Below are 14,135 nucleotides of genomic sequence, written 5' to 3'. Positions count from 1 at the left end.
AATTTAAAGAAGCTGAAATATTTCTGGGCCAATTTGACAGTCTCCTTATATGAAAGCTCATTTTATCCGAAATTGACATTAATTTAAGCACGTAGGATTATATTTAAAGATAATTGTTTGAAATTTTGGCACAGGGTGAAAAATATTATTCTCAAACTTGAAGTATATTTTCTCATGCTTCAAGATAAAATTTAAAGAAGGTGAAATATTTCTGGGCCAATTTGACAGTCTCCTTATATGAAAGCTCATTTTATCCGAAATTGACATTAATTTAAGCACGTAGGATTATATTTAAAGATAATTGTTTGAAATTTTGGCACAGAGTGAAAAATATTATTCTCAAACTTGAAGTATATTTTCTCATGCTTCAAGATAAAATTTAAAGAAGGTGAAATATTTCTGGGCCAATTTGACAGTCTCCTTATATGAAAGCTCATTTTATCCGAAATTGACATTAATTTAAGCACGTAGGATTATATTTAAAGATAATTGTTTGAAATTTTGGCACAGGGTGAAAAATATTATTCTCAAACTTGAAGTATATTTTCTCATGCTTCAAGATAAAATTTAAAGAAGGTGAAATATTTCTGGGCCAATTTGACAGTCTCCTTATATGAAAGCTCATTTTATCCGAAATTGACATTAATTTAAGCACGTAGGATTATATTTAAAGATAATGGTTTGAAATTTTGGCACAGGGTGAAAAATATTATTCTCAAACTTGAAGTATATTTTCTCATGCTTCAAGATAAAATTTAAAGAAGGTGTAATATTTCTGGGCCAATTTGACAGTCTCCTTATATGAAAGCTCATTTTATCCGAAATTGACATTAATTTAAGCACGTAGGATTATATTTAAAGATAATTGTTTGAAAATTTGGCACAGGGTGAAAAATATTATTCTCAAACTTGAAGTATATTTTCTCATGCTTCAAGATAAAATTTAAAGAAGCTGAAATATTTCTGGGCCAATTTGACAGTCTCCTTATATGAAAGCTCATTTTATCCGAAATTGACATTAATTTAAGCACGTAGGATTATATATAAAGATAATTGTTTGAAATTTTGGCACAGGGTGAAAAATATTATTCTCAAACTTGAAGTATATTTTCTCATGCTTCAAGATAAAATTTAAAGAAGGTGTAATATTTCTGGGCCAATTTGACAGTCTCCTTATATGAAAGCTCATTTTATCCGAAATTGACATTAATTTAAGCACGTAGGATTATATTTAAAGATAATTGTTTGAAAATTTGGCACAGGGTGAAAAATATTATTCTCAAACTTGAAGTATATTTTCTCATGCTTCAAGATAAAATTTAAAGAAGGTGAAATATTTCTGGGTCAATTTGACAGTCTCCTTATATGAAAGCTCATTTTATCCGAAATTGACATTAATTTAAGCACGTAGGATTATATATAAAGATAATTGTTTGAAATTTTGGCACAGGGTGAAAAATATTATTCTCAAACTTAAAGTATATTTTCTCATGCTTCAAGATAAAATTTAAAGAAGGTGTAATATTTCTGGGCCAATTTGACAGTCTCCTTATATGAAAGCTCATTTTATCCGAAATTGACATTAATTTAAGCACGTAGGATTATATTTAAAGATAATTGTTTGAAATTTTGGCACAGGGTGAAAAATATTATTCTCAAACTTGAAGTATATTTTCTCATGCTTCAAGATAAAATTTAAAGAAGCTGAAATATTTCTGGGCCAATTTGACAGTCTCCTTATATGAAAGCTCATTTTATCCGAAATTGACATTAATTTAAGCACGTAGGATTATATTTAAAGATAATTGTTTGAAATTTTGGCACAGGGTGAAAAATATTATTCTCAAACTTGAAGTATATTTTCTCATGCTTCAAGATAAAATTTAAAGAAGGTGAAATATTTCTGGGCCAATTTGACAGTCTCCTTATATGAAAGCTCATTTTATCCGAAATTGACATTAATTTAAGCACGTAGGATTATATTTAAAGATAATTGTTTGAAATTTTGGCACAGGGTGAAAAAAATTATTCTCAAACTTGAAGTATATTTTCTCATGCTTCAAGATAAAATTTAAAGAAGGTGAAATATTTCTGGGCCAATTTGACAGTCTCCTTATATGAAAGCTCATTTTATCCGAAATTGACATTAATTTAAGCACGTAGGATTATATTTAAAGATAATTGTTTGAAATTTTGGCACAGGGTGAAAAAAATTATTCTCAAACTTGAAGTATATTTTCTCATGCTTCAATATAAAATTTAAAGAAGGTGAAATATTTCTGGGCCAATTTGACAGTCTCCTTATATGAAAGCTCATTTTATCCGAAATTGACATTAATTTAAGCACGTAGGATTATATTTAAAGATAATTGTTTGAAATTTTGGCACAGGGTGAAAAATATTATTCTCAAACTTGAAGTATATTTTCTCATGCTTCAAGATAAAATTTAAAGAAGGTGAAATATTTCTGGGCCAATTTGACAGTCTCCTTATATGAAAGCTCATTTTATCCGAAATTGACATTAATTTAAGCACGTAGGATTATATTTAAAGATAATTGTTTGAAATTTTGGCACAGGGTGAAAAAAATTATTCTCAAACTTGAAGTATATTTTCTCATGCTTCAAGATAAAATTTAAAGAAGGTGAAATATTTCTGGGCCAATTTGACAGTCTCCTTATATGAAAGCTCATTTTATCCGAAATTGACATTAATTTAAGCACGTAGGATTATATTTAAAGATAATTGTTTGAAATTTTGGCACAGGGTGAAAAATATTATTCTCAAACTTGAAGTATATTTTCTCATGCTTCAAGATAAAATTTAAAGAAGGTGAAATATTTCTGGGCCAATTTGACAGTCTCCTTATATGAAAGCTCATTTTATCCGAAATTGACATTAATTTAAGCACGTAGGATTATATTTAAAGATAATTGTTTGAAATTTTGGCACAGGGTGAAAAAAATTATTCTCAAACTTGAAGTATATTTTCTCATGCTTCAAGATAAAATTTAAAGAAGGTGAAATATTTCTGGGCCAATTTGACAGTCTCCTTATATGAAAGCTCATTTTATCCGAAATTGACATTAATTTAAGCACGTAGGATTATATTTAAAGATAATTGTTTGAAATTTTGGCACAGGGTGAAAAAAATTATTCTCAAACTTGAAGTATATTTTCTCATGCTTCAAGATAAAATTTAAAGAAGGTGAAATATTTCTGGGCCAATTTGACAGTCTCCTTATATGAAAGCTCATTTTATCCGAAATTGACATTAATTTAAGCACGTAGGATTATATTTAAAGATAATTGTTTGAAATTTTGGCACAGGGTGAAAAATATTATTCTCAAACTTGAAGTATATTTTCTTATGCTTCAAGATAAAATTTAAAGAAGGTGAAATATTTCTGGGCCAATTTGACAGTCTCCTTATATGAAAGCTCATTTTATCCGAAATTGACATTAATTTAAGCACGTAGGATTATATTTAAAGATAATTGTTTGAAATTTGGCACAGGGTGAAAAAAATTATTCTCAAACTTGAAGTATATTTTCTCATGCTTCAAGATAAAATTTAAAGAAGGTGAAATATTTCTGGGCCAATTTGACAGTCTCCTTATATGAAAGCTCATTTTATCCGAAATTGACATTAATTTAAGCACGTAGGATTATATTTAAAGATAATGGTTTGAAATTTTGGCACAGGGTGAAAAATATTATTCTCAAACTTGAAGTATATTTTCTCATGCTTCAAGATAAAATTTAAAGAAGCTGAAATATTTCTGGGCCAATTTGACAGTCTCCTTATATGAAAGCTCATTTTATCCGAAATTGACATTAATTTAAGCACGTAGGATTATATTTAAAGATAATTGTTTGAAATTTTGGCACAGGGTGAAAAAAATTATTCTCAAACTTGAAGTATATTTTCTCATACTTCAAGATAAAATTTAAAGAAGGTGAAATATTTCTGGGCCAATTTGACACTCTCCTTATATGAAAGCTCATTTTATCCGAAATTGACATTAATTTAAGCACGTAGGATTATATTTAAAGATAATTGTTTGAAATTTTGGCACAGGGTGAAAAATATTATTCTCAAACTTGAAGTATATTTTCTCATGCTTCAAGATAAAATTTAAAGAAGGTGAAATATTTCTGGGCCAATTTGACAGTCTCCTTATATGAAAGCTCATTTTATCCGAAATTGACATTAATTTAAGCACGAAGGATTATATTTAAAGATAATTGTTTGAAATTTTGGCACAGGGTGAAAAATATTATTCTCAAACTTGAAGTATATTTTCTCATGCTTCAAGATAAAATTTAAAGAAGGTGAAATATTTCTGGGCCAATTTGACACTCTCCTTATATGAAAGCTCATTTTATCCGAAATTGACATTAATTTAAGCACGTAGGATTATATTTAAAGATAATTGTTTGAAATTTTGGCAAAGGGTGAAAAAAATTATTCTCAAACTTGAAGTATATTTTCTCATGCTTCAAGATAAAATTTAAAGAAGGTGAAATATTTCTGGGCCAATTTGACAGTCTCCTTATATGAAAGTTCATTTTATCCGAAATTGACATTAATTTAAGCACGTAGGATTATATTTAAAGATAATTGTTTGAAATTTTGGCACAGGGTGAAAAATATTATTCTCAAACTTGAAGTATATTTTCTCATGCTTCAAGATAAAATTTAAAGAAGGTGAAATATTTCTGGGCCAATTTGACAGACTCCTTATATGAAAGCTCATTTTATCCGAAATTGACATTAATTTAAGCACGTAGGATTATATTTAAAGATAATTGTTTGAAATTTTGGCACAGGGTGAAAAATATTATTCTCAAACTTGAAGTATATTTTCTCATGCTTCAAGATAAAATTTAAAGAAGCTGAAATATTTCTGGGCCAATTTGACAGTCTCCTTATATGAAAGCTCATTTTATCCGAAATTGACATTAATTTAAGCACGTAGGATTATATTTAAAGATAATTGTTTGTAATTTTGGCACAGGGTGAAAAATATTATTCTCAATCTTGAAGTATATTTTCTCATGCTTCAAGATAAAATTTAAAGAAGGTGAAATATTTCTGGGCCAATTTGACAGTCTCCTTATATGAAAGCTCATTTTATCCGAAATTGACATTAATTTAAGCACGTAGGATTATATTTAAAGATAATTGTTTGAAATTTTGGCACAGGGTGAAAAATATTATTCTCAAACTTGAAGTATATTTTCTCATGCTTCAAGATAAAATTTAAAGAAGCTGAAATATTTCTGGGCCAATTTGACAGTCTCCTTATATGAAAGCTCATTTTATCCGAAATTGACATTAATTTAAGCACGTAGGATTATATTTAAAGATAATTGTTTGAAATTTTGGCACAGGGTGAAAAATATTATTCTCAATCTTGAAGTATATTTTCTCATGCTTCAAGATAAAATTTAAAGAAGGTGAAATATTTCTGGGCCAATTTGACAGTCTCCTTATATGAAAGCTCATTTTATCCGAAATTGACATTAATTTAAGCACGTAGGATTATATTTAAAGATAATGGTTTGAAATTTTGGCACAGGGTGAAAATATTATTCTCAAACTTGAAGTATATTTTCTCATGCTTCAAGATAAAATTTAAAGAAGGTGAAATATTTCTGGGCCAATTTGACAGTCTCCTTATATGAAAGCTCATTTTATCCGAAATTGACATTAATTTAAGCACGTAGGATTATATTTAAAGATAATTGTTTGAAATTTTGGCACAGGGTGAAAAATATTATTCTCAAACTTGAAGTATATTTTCTCATGCTTCAAGATAAAATTTAAAGAAGCTGAAATATTTCTGGGCCAATTTGACAGTCTCCTTATATGAAAGCTCATTTTATCCGAAATTGACATTAATTTAAGCACGTAGGATTATATTTAAAGATAATTGTTTGAAATTTTGGCACAGGGTGAAAAATATTATTCTCAATCTTGAAGTATATTTTCTCATGCTTCAAGATAAAATTTAAAGAAGGTGAAATATTTCTGGGCCAATTTGACAGTCTCCTTATATGAAAGCTCATTTTATCCGAAATTGACATTAATTTAAGCACGTAGGATTATATTTAAAGATAATGGTTTGAAATTTTGGCACAGGGTGAAAATATTATTCTCAAACTTGAAGTATATTTTCTCATGCTTCAAGATAAAATTTAAAGAAGGTGAAATATTTCTGGGCCAATTTGACAGTCTCCTTATATGAAAGCTCATTTTATCCGAAATTGACATTAATTTAAGCACGTAGGATTATATTTAAAGATAATTGTTTGAAATTTTGGCACAGGGTGAAAAATATTATTCTCAATCTTGAAGTATATTTTCTCATGCTTCAAGATAAAATTTAAAGAAGGTGAAATATTTCTGGGCCAATTTGACAGTCTCCTTATATGAAAGTTCATTTTATCCGAAATTGACATTAATTTAAGCACGTAGGATTATATTTAAAGATAATTGTTTGAAATTTTGGCACAGGGTGAAAAATATTATTCTCAAACTTGAAGTATATTTTCTCATGCTTCAAGATAAAATTTAAAGAAGGTGAAATATTTCTGGGCCAATTTGACAGTCTCCTTATATGAAAGCTCATTTTATCCGAAATTGACATTTATTTAAGCACGTAGGATTATATTTAAAGATAATTGTTTGAAATTTTGGCACAGGGTGAAAAATATTATTCTCAAACTTGAAGTATATTTTCTCATGCTTCAAGATAAAATTTAAAGAAGCTGAAATATTTCTGGGCCAATTTGACAGTCTCCTTATATGAAAGCTCATTTTATCCGAATTTGACATTAATTTAAGCACGTAGGATTATATTTAAAGATAATTGTTTGAAATTTTGGCACAGGGTGAAAAATATTATTCTCAAACTTGAAGTATATTTTCTCATGCTTCAAGATAAAATTTAAAGAAGGTGAAATATTTCTGGGCCAATTTGACAGTCTCCTTATATGAAAGCTCATTTTATCCGAAATTGACATTAATTTAAGCACGTAGGATTATATTTAAAGATAATTGTTTGAAATTTTGGCACAGGGTGAAAAATATTATTCTCAATCTTGAAGTATATTTTCTCATGCTTCAAGATAAAATTTAAAGAAGGTGAAATATTTCTGGGCCAATTTGACAGTCTCCTTATATGAAAGCTCATTTTATCCGAAATTGACATTAATTTAAGCACGTAGGATTATATTTAAAGATAATGGTTTGAAATTTTGGCACAGGGTGAAAATATTATTCTCAAACTTGAAGTATATTTTCTCATGCTTCAAGATAAAATTTAAAGAAGGTGAAATATTTCTGGGCCAATTTGACAGTCTCCTTATATGAAAGCTCATTTTATCCGAAATTGACATTAATTTAAGCACGTAGGATTATATTTAAAGATAATTGTTTGAAATTTTGGCACAGGGTGAAAAATATTATTCTCAATCTTGAAGTATATTTTCTCATGCTTCAAGATAAAATTTAAAGAAGGTGAAATATTTCTGGGCCAATTTGACAGTCTCCTTATATGAAAGTTCATTTTATCCGAAATTGACATTAATTTAAGCACGTAGGATTATATTTAAAGATAATTGTTTGAAATTTTGGCACAGGGTGAAAAATATTATTCTCAAACTTGAAGTATATTTTCTCATGCTTCAAGATAAAATTTAAAGAAGGTGAAATATTTCTGGGCCAATTTGACAGTCTCCTTATATGAAAGCTCATTTTATCCGAAATTGACATTAATTTAAGCACGTAGGATTATATTTAAAGATAATTGTTTGAAATTTTGGCACAGGGTGAAAAATATTATTCTCAAACTTGAAGTATATTTTCTCATGCTTCAAGATAAAATTTAAAGAAGCTGAAATATTTCTGGGCCAATTTGACAGTCTCCTTATATGAAAGCTCATTTTATCCGAATTTGACATTAATTTAAGCACGTAGGATTATATTTAAAGATAATTGTTTGAAATTTTGGCACAGGGTGAAAAATATTATTCTCAAACTTGAAGTATATTTTCTCATGCTTCAAGATAAAATTTAAAGAAGGTGAAATATTTCTGGGCCAATTTGACAGTCTCCTTATATGAAAGCTCATTTTATCCGAAATTGACATTAATTTAAGCACGTAGGATTATATTTAAAGATAATGGTTTGAAATTTTGGCACAGGGTGAAAATATTATTCTCAAACTTGAAGTATATTTTCTCATGCTTCAAGATAAAATTTAAAGAAGGTGAAATATTTCTGGGCCAATTTGACAGTCTCCTTATATGAAAGCTCATTTTATCCGAAATTGACATTAATTTAAGCACGTAGGATTATATTTAAAGATAATTGTTTGAAATTTTGGCACAGGGTGAAAAAAATTATTCTCAAACTTGAAGTATATTTTCTCATGCTTCAAGATAAAATTTAAAGAAGGTGAAATATTTCTGGGCCAATTTGACACTCTCCTTATATGAAAGCTCATTTTATCCGAAATTGACATTAATTTAAGCACGTAGGATTATATTTAAAGATAATTGTTTGAAATTTTGGCACAGGGTGAAAAATATTATTCTCAAACTTGAAGTATATTTTCTCATGCTTCAAGATAAAATTTAAAGAAGGTGAAATATTTCTGGGCCAATTTGACAGTCTCCTTATATGAAAGCTCATTTTATCCGAAATTGACATTAATTTAAGCACGTAGGATTATATTTAAAGATAATTGTTTGAAATTTTGGCACAGGGTGAAAAATATTATTCTCAAACTTGAAGTATATTTTCTCATGCTTCAAGATAAAATTTAAAGAAGGTGAAATATTTCTGGGCCAATTTGACACTCTCCTTATATGAAAGCTCATTTTATCCGAAATTGACATTAATTTAAGCACGTAGGATTATATTTAAAGATAATTGTTTGAAATTTTGGCAAAGGGTGAAAAAAATTATTCTCAAACTTGAAGTATATTTTCTCATGCTTCAAGATAAAATTTAAAGAAGGTGAAATATTTCTGGGCCAATTTGACAGTCTCCTTATATGAAAGCTCGTTTATCCGAAATTGACATTAATTTAAGCACGTAGGATTATATTTAAAGATAATTGTTTGAAATTTTGGCACAGGGTGAAAAATATTATTCTCAATCTTGAAGTATATTTTCTCATGCTTCAAGATAAAATTTAAAGAAGGTGAAATATTTCTGGGCCAATTTGACAGTCTCCTTATATGAAAGCTCATTTTATCCGAAATTGACATTAATTTAAGCACGTAGGATTATATTTAAAGATAATGGTTTGAAATTTTGGCACAGGGTGAAAATATTATTCTCAAACTTGAAGTATATTTTCTCATGCTTCAAGATAAAATTTAAAGAAGGTGAAATATTTCTGGGCCAATTTGACAGTCTCCTTATATGAAAGCTCATTTTATCCGAAATTGACATTAATTTAAGCACGTAGGATTATATTTAAAGATAATTGTTTGAAATTTTGGCACAGGGTGAAAAATATTATTCTCAAACTTGAAGTATATTTTCTCATGCTTCAAGATAAAATTTAAAGAAGGTGAAATATTTCTGGGCCAATTTGACAGTCTCCTTATATGAAAGCTCATTTTATCCGAAATTGACATTAATTTAAGCACGTAGGATTATATTTAAAGATAATTGTTTGAAATTTTGGCACAGGGTGAAAAATATTATTCTCAAACTTGAAGTATATTTTCTCATGCTTCAAGATAAAATTTAAAGAAGGTGAAATATTTCTGGGCCAATTTGACAGTCTCCTTATATGAAAGCTCATTTTATCCGAAATTGACATTAATTTAAGCACGTAGGATTATATTTAAAGATAATTGTTTGAAATTTTGGCACAGGGTGAAAAATATTATTCTCAAACTTGAAGTATATTTTCTCATGCTTCAAGATAAAATTTAAAGAAGCTGAAATATTTCTGGGCCAATTTGACAGTCTCCTTATATGAAAGCTCATTTTATCCGAAATTGACATTAATTTAAGCACGTAGGATTATATTTAAAGATAATTGTTTGAAATTTTGGCACAGGGTGAAAAATATTATTCTCAATCTTGAAGTATATTTTCTCATGCTTCAAGATAAAATTTAAAGAAGGTGAAATATTTCTGGGCCAATTTGACAGTCTCCTTATATGAAAGCTCATTTTATCCGAAATTGACATTAATTTAAGCACGTAGGATTATATTTAAAGATAATGGTTTGAAATTTTGGCACAGGGTGAAAATATTATTCTCAAACTTGAAGTATATTTTCTCATGCTTCAAGATAAAATTTAAAGAAGGTGAAATATTTCTGGGCCAATTTGACAGTCTCCTTATATGAAAGCTCATTTTATCCGAAATTGACATTAATTTAAGCACGTAGGATTATATTTAAAGATAATTGTTTGAAATTTTGGCACAGGGTGAAAAATATTATTCTCAAACTTGAAGTATATTTTCTCATGCTTCAAGATAAAATTTAAAGAAGGTGAAATATTTCTGGGCCAATTTGACAGTCTCCTTATATGAAAGCTCATTTTATCCGAAATTGACATTAATTTAAGCACGTAGGATTATATTTAAAGATAATTGTTTGAAATTTTGGCACAGGGTGAAAAATATTATTCTCAAACTTGAAGTATATTTTCTCATGCTTCAAGATAAAATTTAAAGAAGGTGAAATATTTCTGGGCCAATTTGACAGTCTCCTTATATGAAAGCTCATTTTATCCGAAATTGACATTAATTTAAGCACGTAGGATTATATTTAAAGATAATTGTTTGAAATTTTGGCACAGGGTGAAAAATATTATTCTCAAACTTGAAGTATATTTTCTCATGCTTCAAGATAAAATTTAAAGAAGGTGAAATATTTCTGGGCCAATTTGACAGTCTCCTTATATGAAAGCTCATTTTATCCGAAATTGACATTAATTTAAGCACGTAGGATTATATTTAAAGATAATTGTTTGAAATTTTGGCACAGGGTGAAAAATATTATTCTCAAACTTGAAGTATATTTTCTCATGCTTCAAGATAAAATTTAAAGAAGGTGAAATATTTCTGGGCCAATTTGACAGTCTCCTTATATGAAAGCTCATTTTATCCGAAATTGACATTAATTTAAGCACGTAGGATTATATTTAAAGATAAATGTTTTAAAGTTTGGTACAGGGTGAAAAAAATTATTCTCAAACTTGAAGTATATTTTCTCATGCTTCAAGATAAAATTTAAAGAAGGTGAAATATTTCTGGGCCAATTTGACAGTCTCCTTATATGAAAGCTCATTTTATCCGAAATTGACATTAATTTAAGCACGTAGGATTATATTTAAAGATAATTGTTTGAAATTTTGGCACAGGGTGAAAAATATTATTCTCAAACTTGAAGTATATTTTCTCATGCTTCAAGATAAAATTTAAAGAAGCTGAAATATTTCTGGGCCAATTTGACAGTCTCCTTATATGAAAGCTCATTTTATCCGAAATTGACATTAATTTAAGCACGTAGGATTATATTTAAAGATAATTGTTTGAAATTTTGGCACAGGGTGAAAAATATTATTCTCAATCTTGAAGTATATTTTCTCATGCTTCAAGATAAAACTTAAAGAAGGTGAAATATTTCTGGGCCAATTTGACAGTCTCCTTATATGAAAGCTCATTTTATCCGAAATTGACATTAATTTAAGCACGTAGGATTATATTTAAAGATAATGGTTTGAAATTTTGGCACAGGGTGAAAATATTATTCTCAAACTTGAAGTATATTTTCTCATGCTTCAAGATAAAATTTAAAGAAGGTGAAATATTTCTGGGCCAATTTGACAGTCTCCTTATATGAAAGCTCATTTTATCCGAAATTGACATTAATTTAAGCACGTAGGATTATATTTAAAGATAATTGTTTGAAATTTTGGCACAGGGTGAAAAATATTATTCTCAAACTTGAAGTATATTTTCTCATGCTTCAAGATAAAATTTAAAGAAGGTGAAATATTTCTGGGCCAATTTGACAGTCTCCTTATATGAAAGCTCATTTTATCCGAAATTGACATTAATTTAAGCACGTAGGATTATATTTAAAGATAATTGTTTGAAATTTTGGCACAGGGTGAAAAATATTATTCTCAAACTTGAAGTATATTTTCTCATGCTTCAAGATAAAATTTAAAGAAGGTGAAATATTTCTGGGCCAATTTGACAGTCTCCTTATATGAAAGCTCATTTTATCCGAAATTGACATTAATTTAAGCACGTAGGATTATATTTAAAGATAATTGTTTGAAATTTTGGCACAGGGTGAAAAATATTATTCTCAAACTTGAAGTATATTTTCTCATGCTTCAAGATAAAATTTAAAGAAGGTGAAATATTTCTGGGCCAATTTGACAGTCTCCTTATATGAAAGCTCATTTTATCCGAAATTGACATTAATTTAAGCACGTAGGATTATATTTAAAGATAATTGTTTGAAATTTTGGCACAGGGTGAAAAATATTATTCTCAAACTTGAAGTATATTTTCTCATGCTTCAAGATAAAATTTAAAGAAGGTGAAATATTTCTGGGCCAATTTGACAGTCTCCTTATATGAAAGCTCATTTTATCCGAAATTGACATTAATTTAAGCACGTAGGATTATATTTAAAGATAAATGTTTTAAAGTTTGGTACAGGGTGAAAAAAATTATTCTCAAACTTGAAGTATATTTTCTCATGCTTCAAGATAAAATTTAAAGAAGGTGAAATATTTCTGGGCCAATTTGACAGTCTCCTTATATGAAAGCTCATTTTATCCGAAATTGACATTAATTTAAGCACGTAGGATTATATTTAAAGATAATTGTTTGAAATTTTGGCACAGGGTGAAAAATATTATTCTCAAACTTGAAGTATATTTTCTCATGCTTCAAGATAAAATTTAAAGAAGGTGAAATATTTCTGGGCCAATTTGACAGTCTCCTTATATGAAAGCTCATTTTATCCGAAATTGACATTAATTTAAGCACGTAGGATTATATTTAAAGATAATTGTTTGAAATTTTGGCACAGGGTGAAAAAAATTATTCTCAAACTTGAAGTATATTTTCTCATGCTTCAAGATAAAATTTAAAGAAGGTGAAATATTTCTGGGCCAATTTGACAGTCTCCTTATATGAAAGCTCATTTTATCCGAAATTGACATTAATTTAAGCACGTAGGATTATATTTAAAGATAATTGTTTGAAATTTTGGCACAGGGTGAAAAAAATTATTCTCAAACTTGAAGTATATTTTCTCATGCTTCAAGATAAAATTTAAAGAAGGTGAAATATTTCTGGGCCAATTTGACAGTCTCCTTATATGAAAGCTCATTTTATCCGAAATTGACATTAATTTAAGCACATAGGATTATATTTAAAGATAATTGTTTGAAATTTTGGCACAGGGTGAAAAATATTATTCTCAAACTTGAAGTATATTTTCTCATGCTTCAAGATAAAATTTAAAGAAGGTGAAATATTTCTGGGCCAATTTGACAGTCTCCTTATATGAAAGCTCATTTTATCCGAAATTGACATTAATTTAAGCACGTAGGATTATATTTAAAGATAATTGTTTGAAATTTTGGCACAGGGTGAAAAATATTATTCTCAAACTTGAAGTATATTTTCTCGTGCTTCAAGATAAAATTTAAAGAAGGTGAAATATTTCTGGGCCAATTTGACAGTCTCCTTATATGAAAGCTCATTTTATCCGAAATTGACATTAATTTAAGCACGTAGGATTATATTTAAAGATAATTGTTTGAAATTTTGGCACAGGGTGAAAAAAATTATTCTCAAACTTGAAGTATATTTTCTCATGCTTCAAGATAAAATTTAAAGAAGGTGAAATATTTCTGGGTCAATTTGACAGTCTCCTTATATGAAAGCTCATTTTATCCGAAATTGACATTAATTTAAGAACGTAGGATTATATTTAAAGATAAATGTTTTAATGTTTGGTACAGGGTGAAAAAAATTATTATCAAACTTGAAGTATATTTTCTCATGCTTCAAGATAAAATTTAAAGAAGGTGAAATATTTCTGGGCCAATTTGACAGTCTC

The sequence above is a fragment of the Leiobunum rupestre genome, chromosome 1 (assembly GCF_980474605.1).
Source record: "Leiobunum rupestre chromosome 1, qqLeiRupe1.1.hap1, whole genome shotgun sequence".
Taxonomy (NCBI): Eukaryota; Metazoa; Arthropoda; class Arachnida; order Opiliones; family Sclerosomatidae; genus Leiobunum; species Leiobunum rupestre.
Note: the sequence above shows the minus strand (reverse complement) of the source record.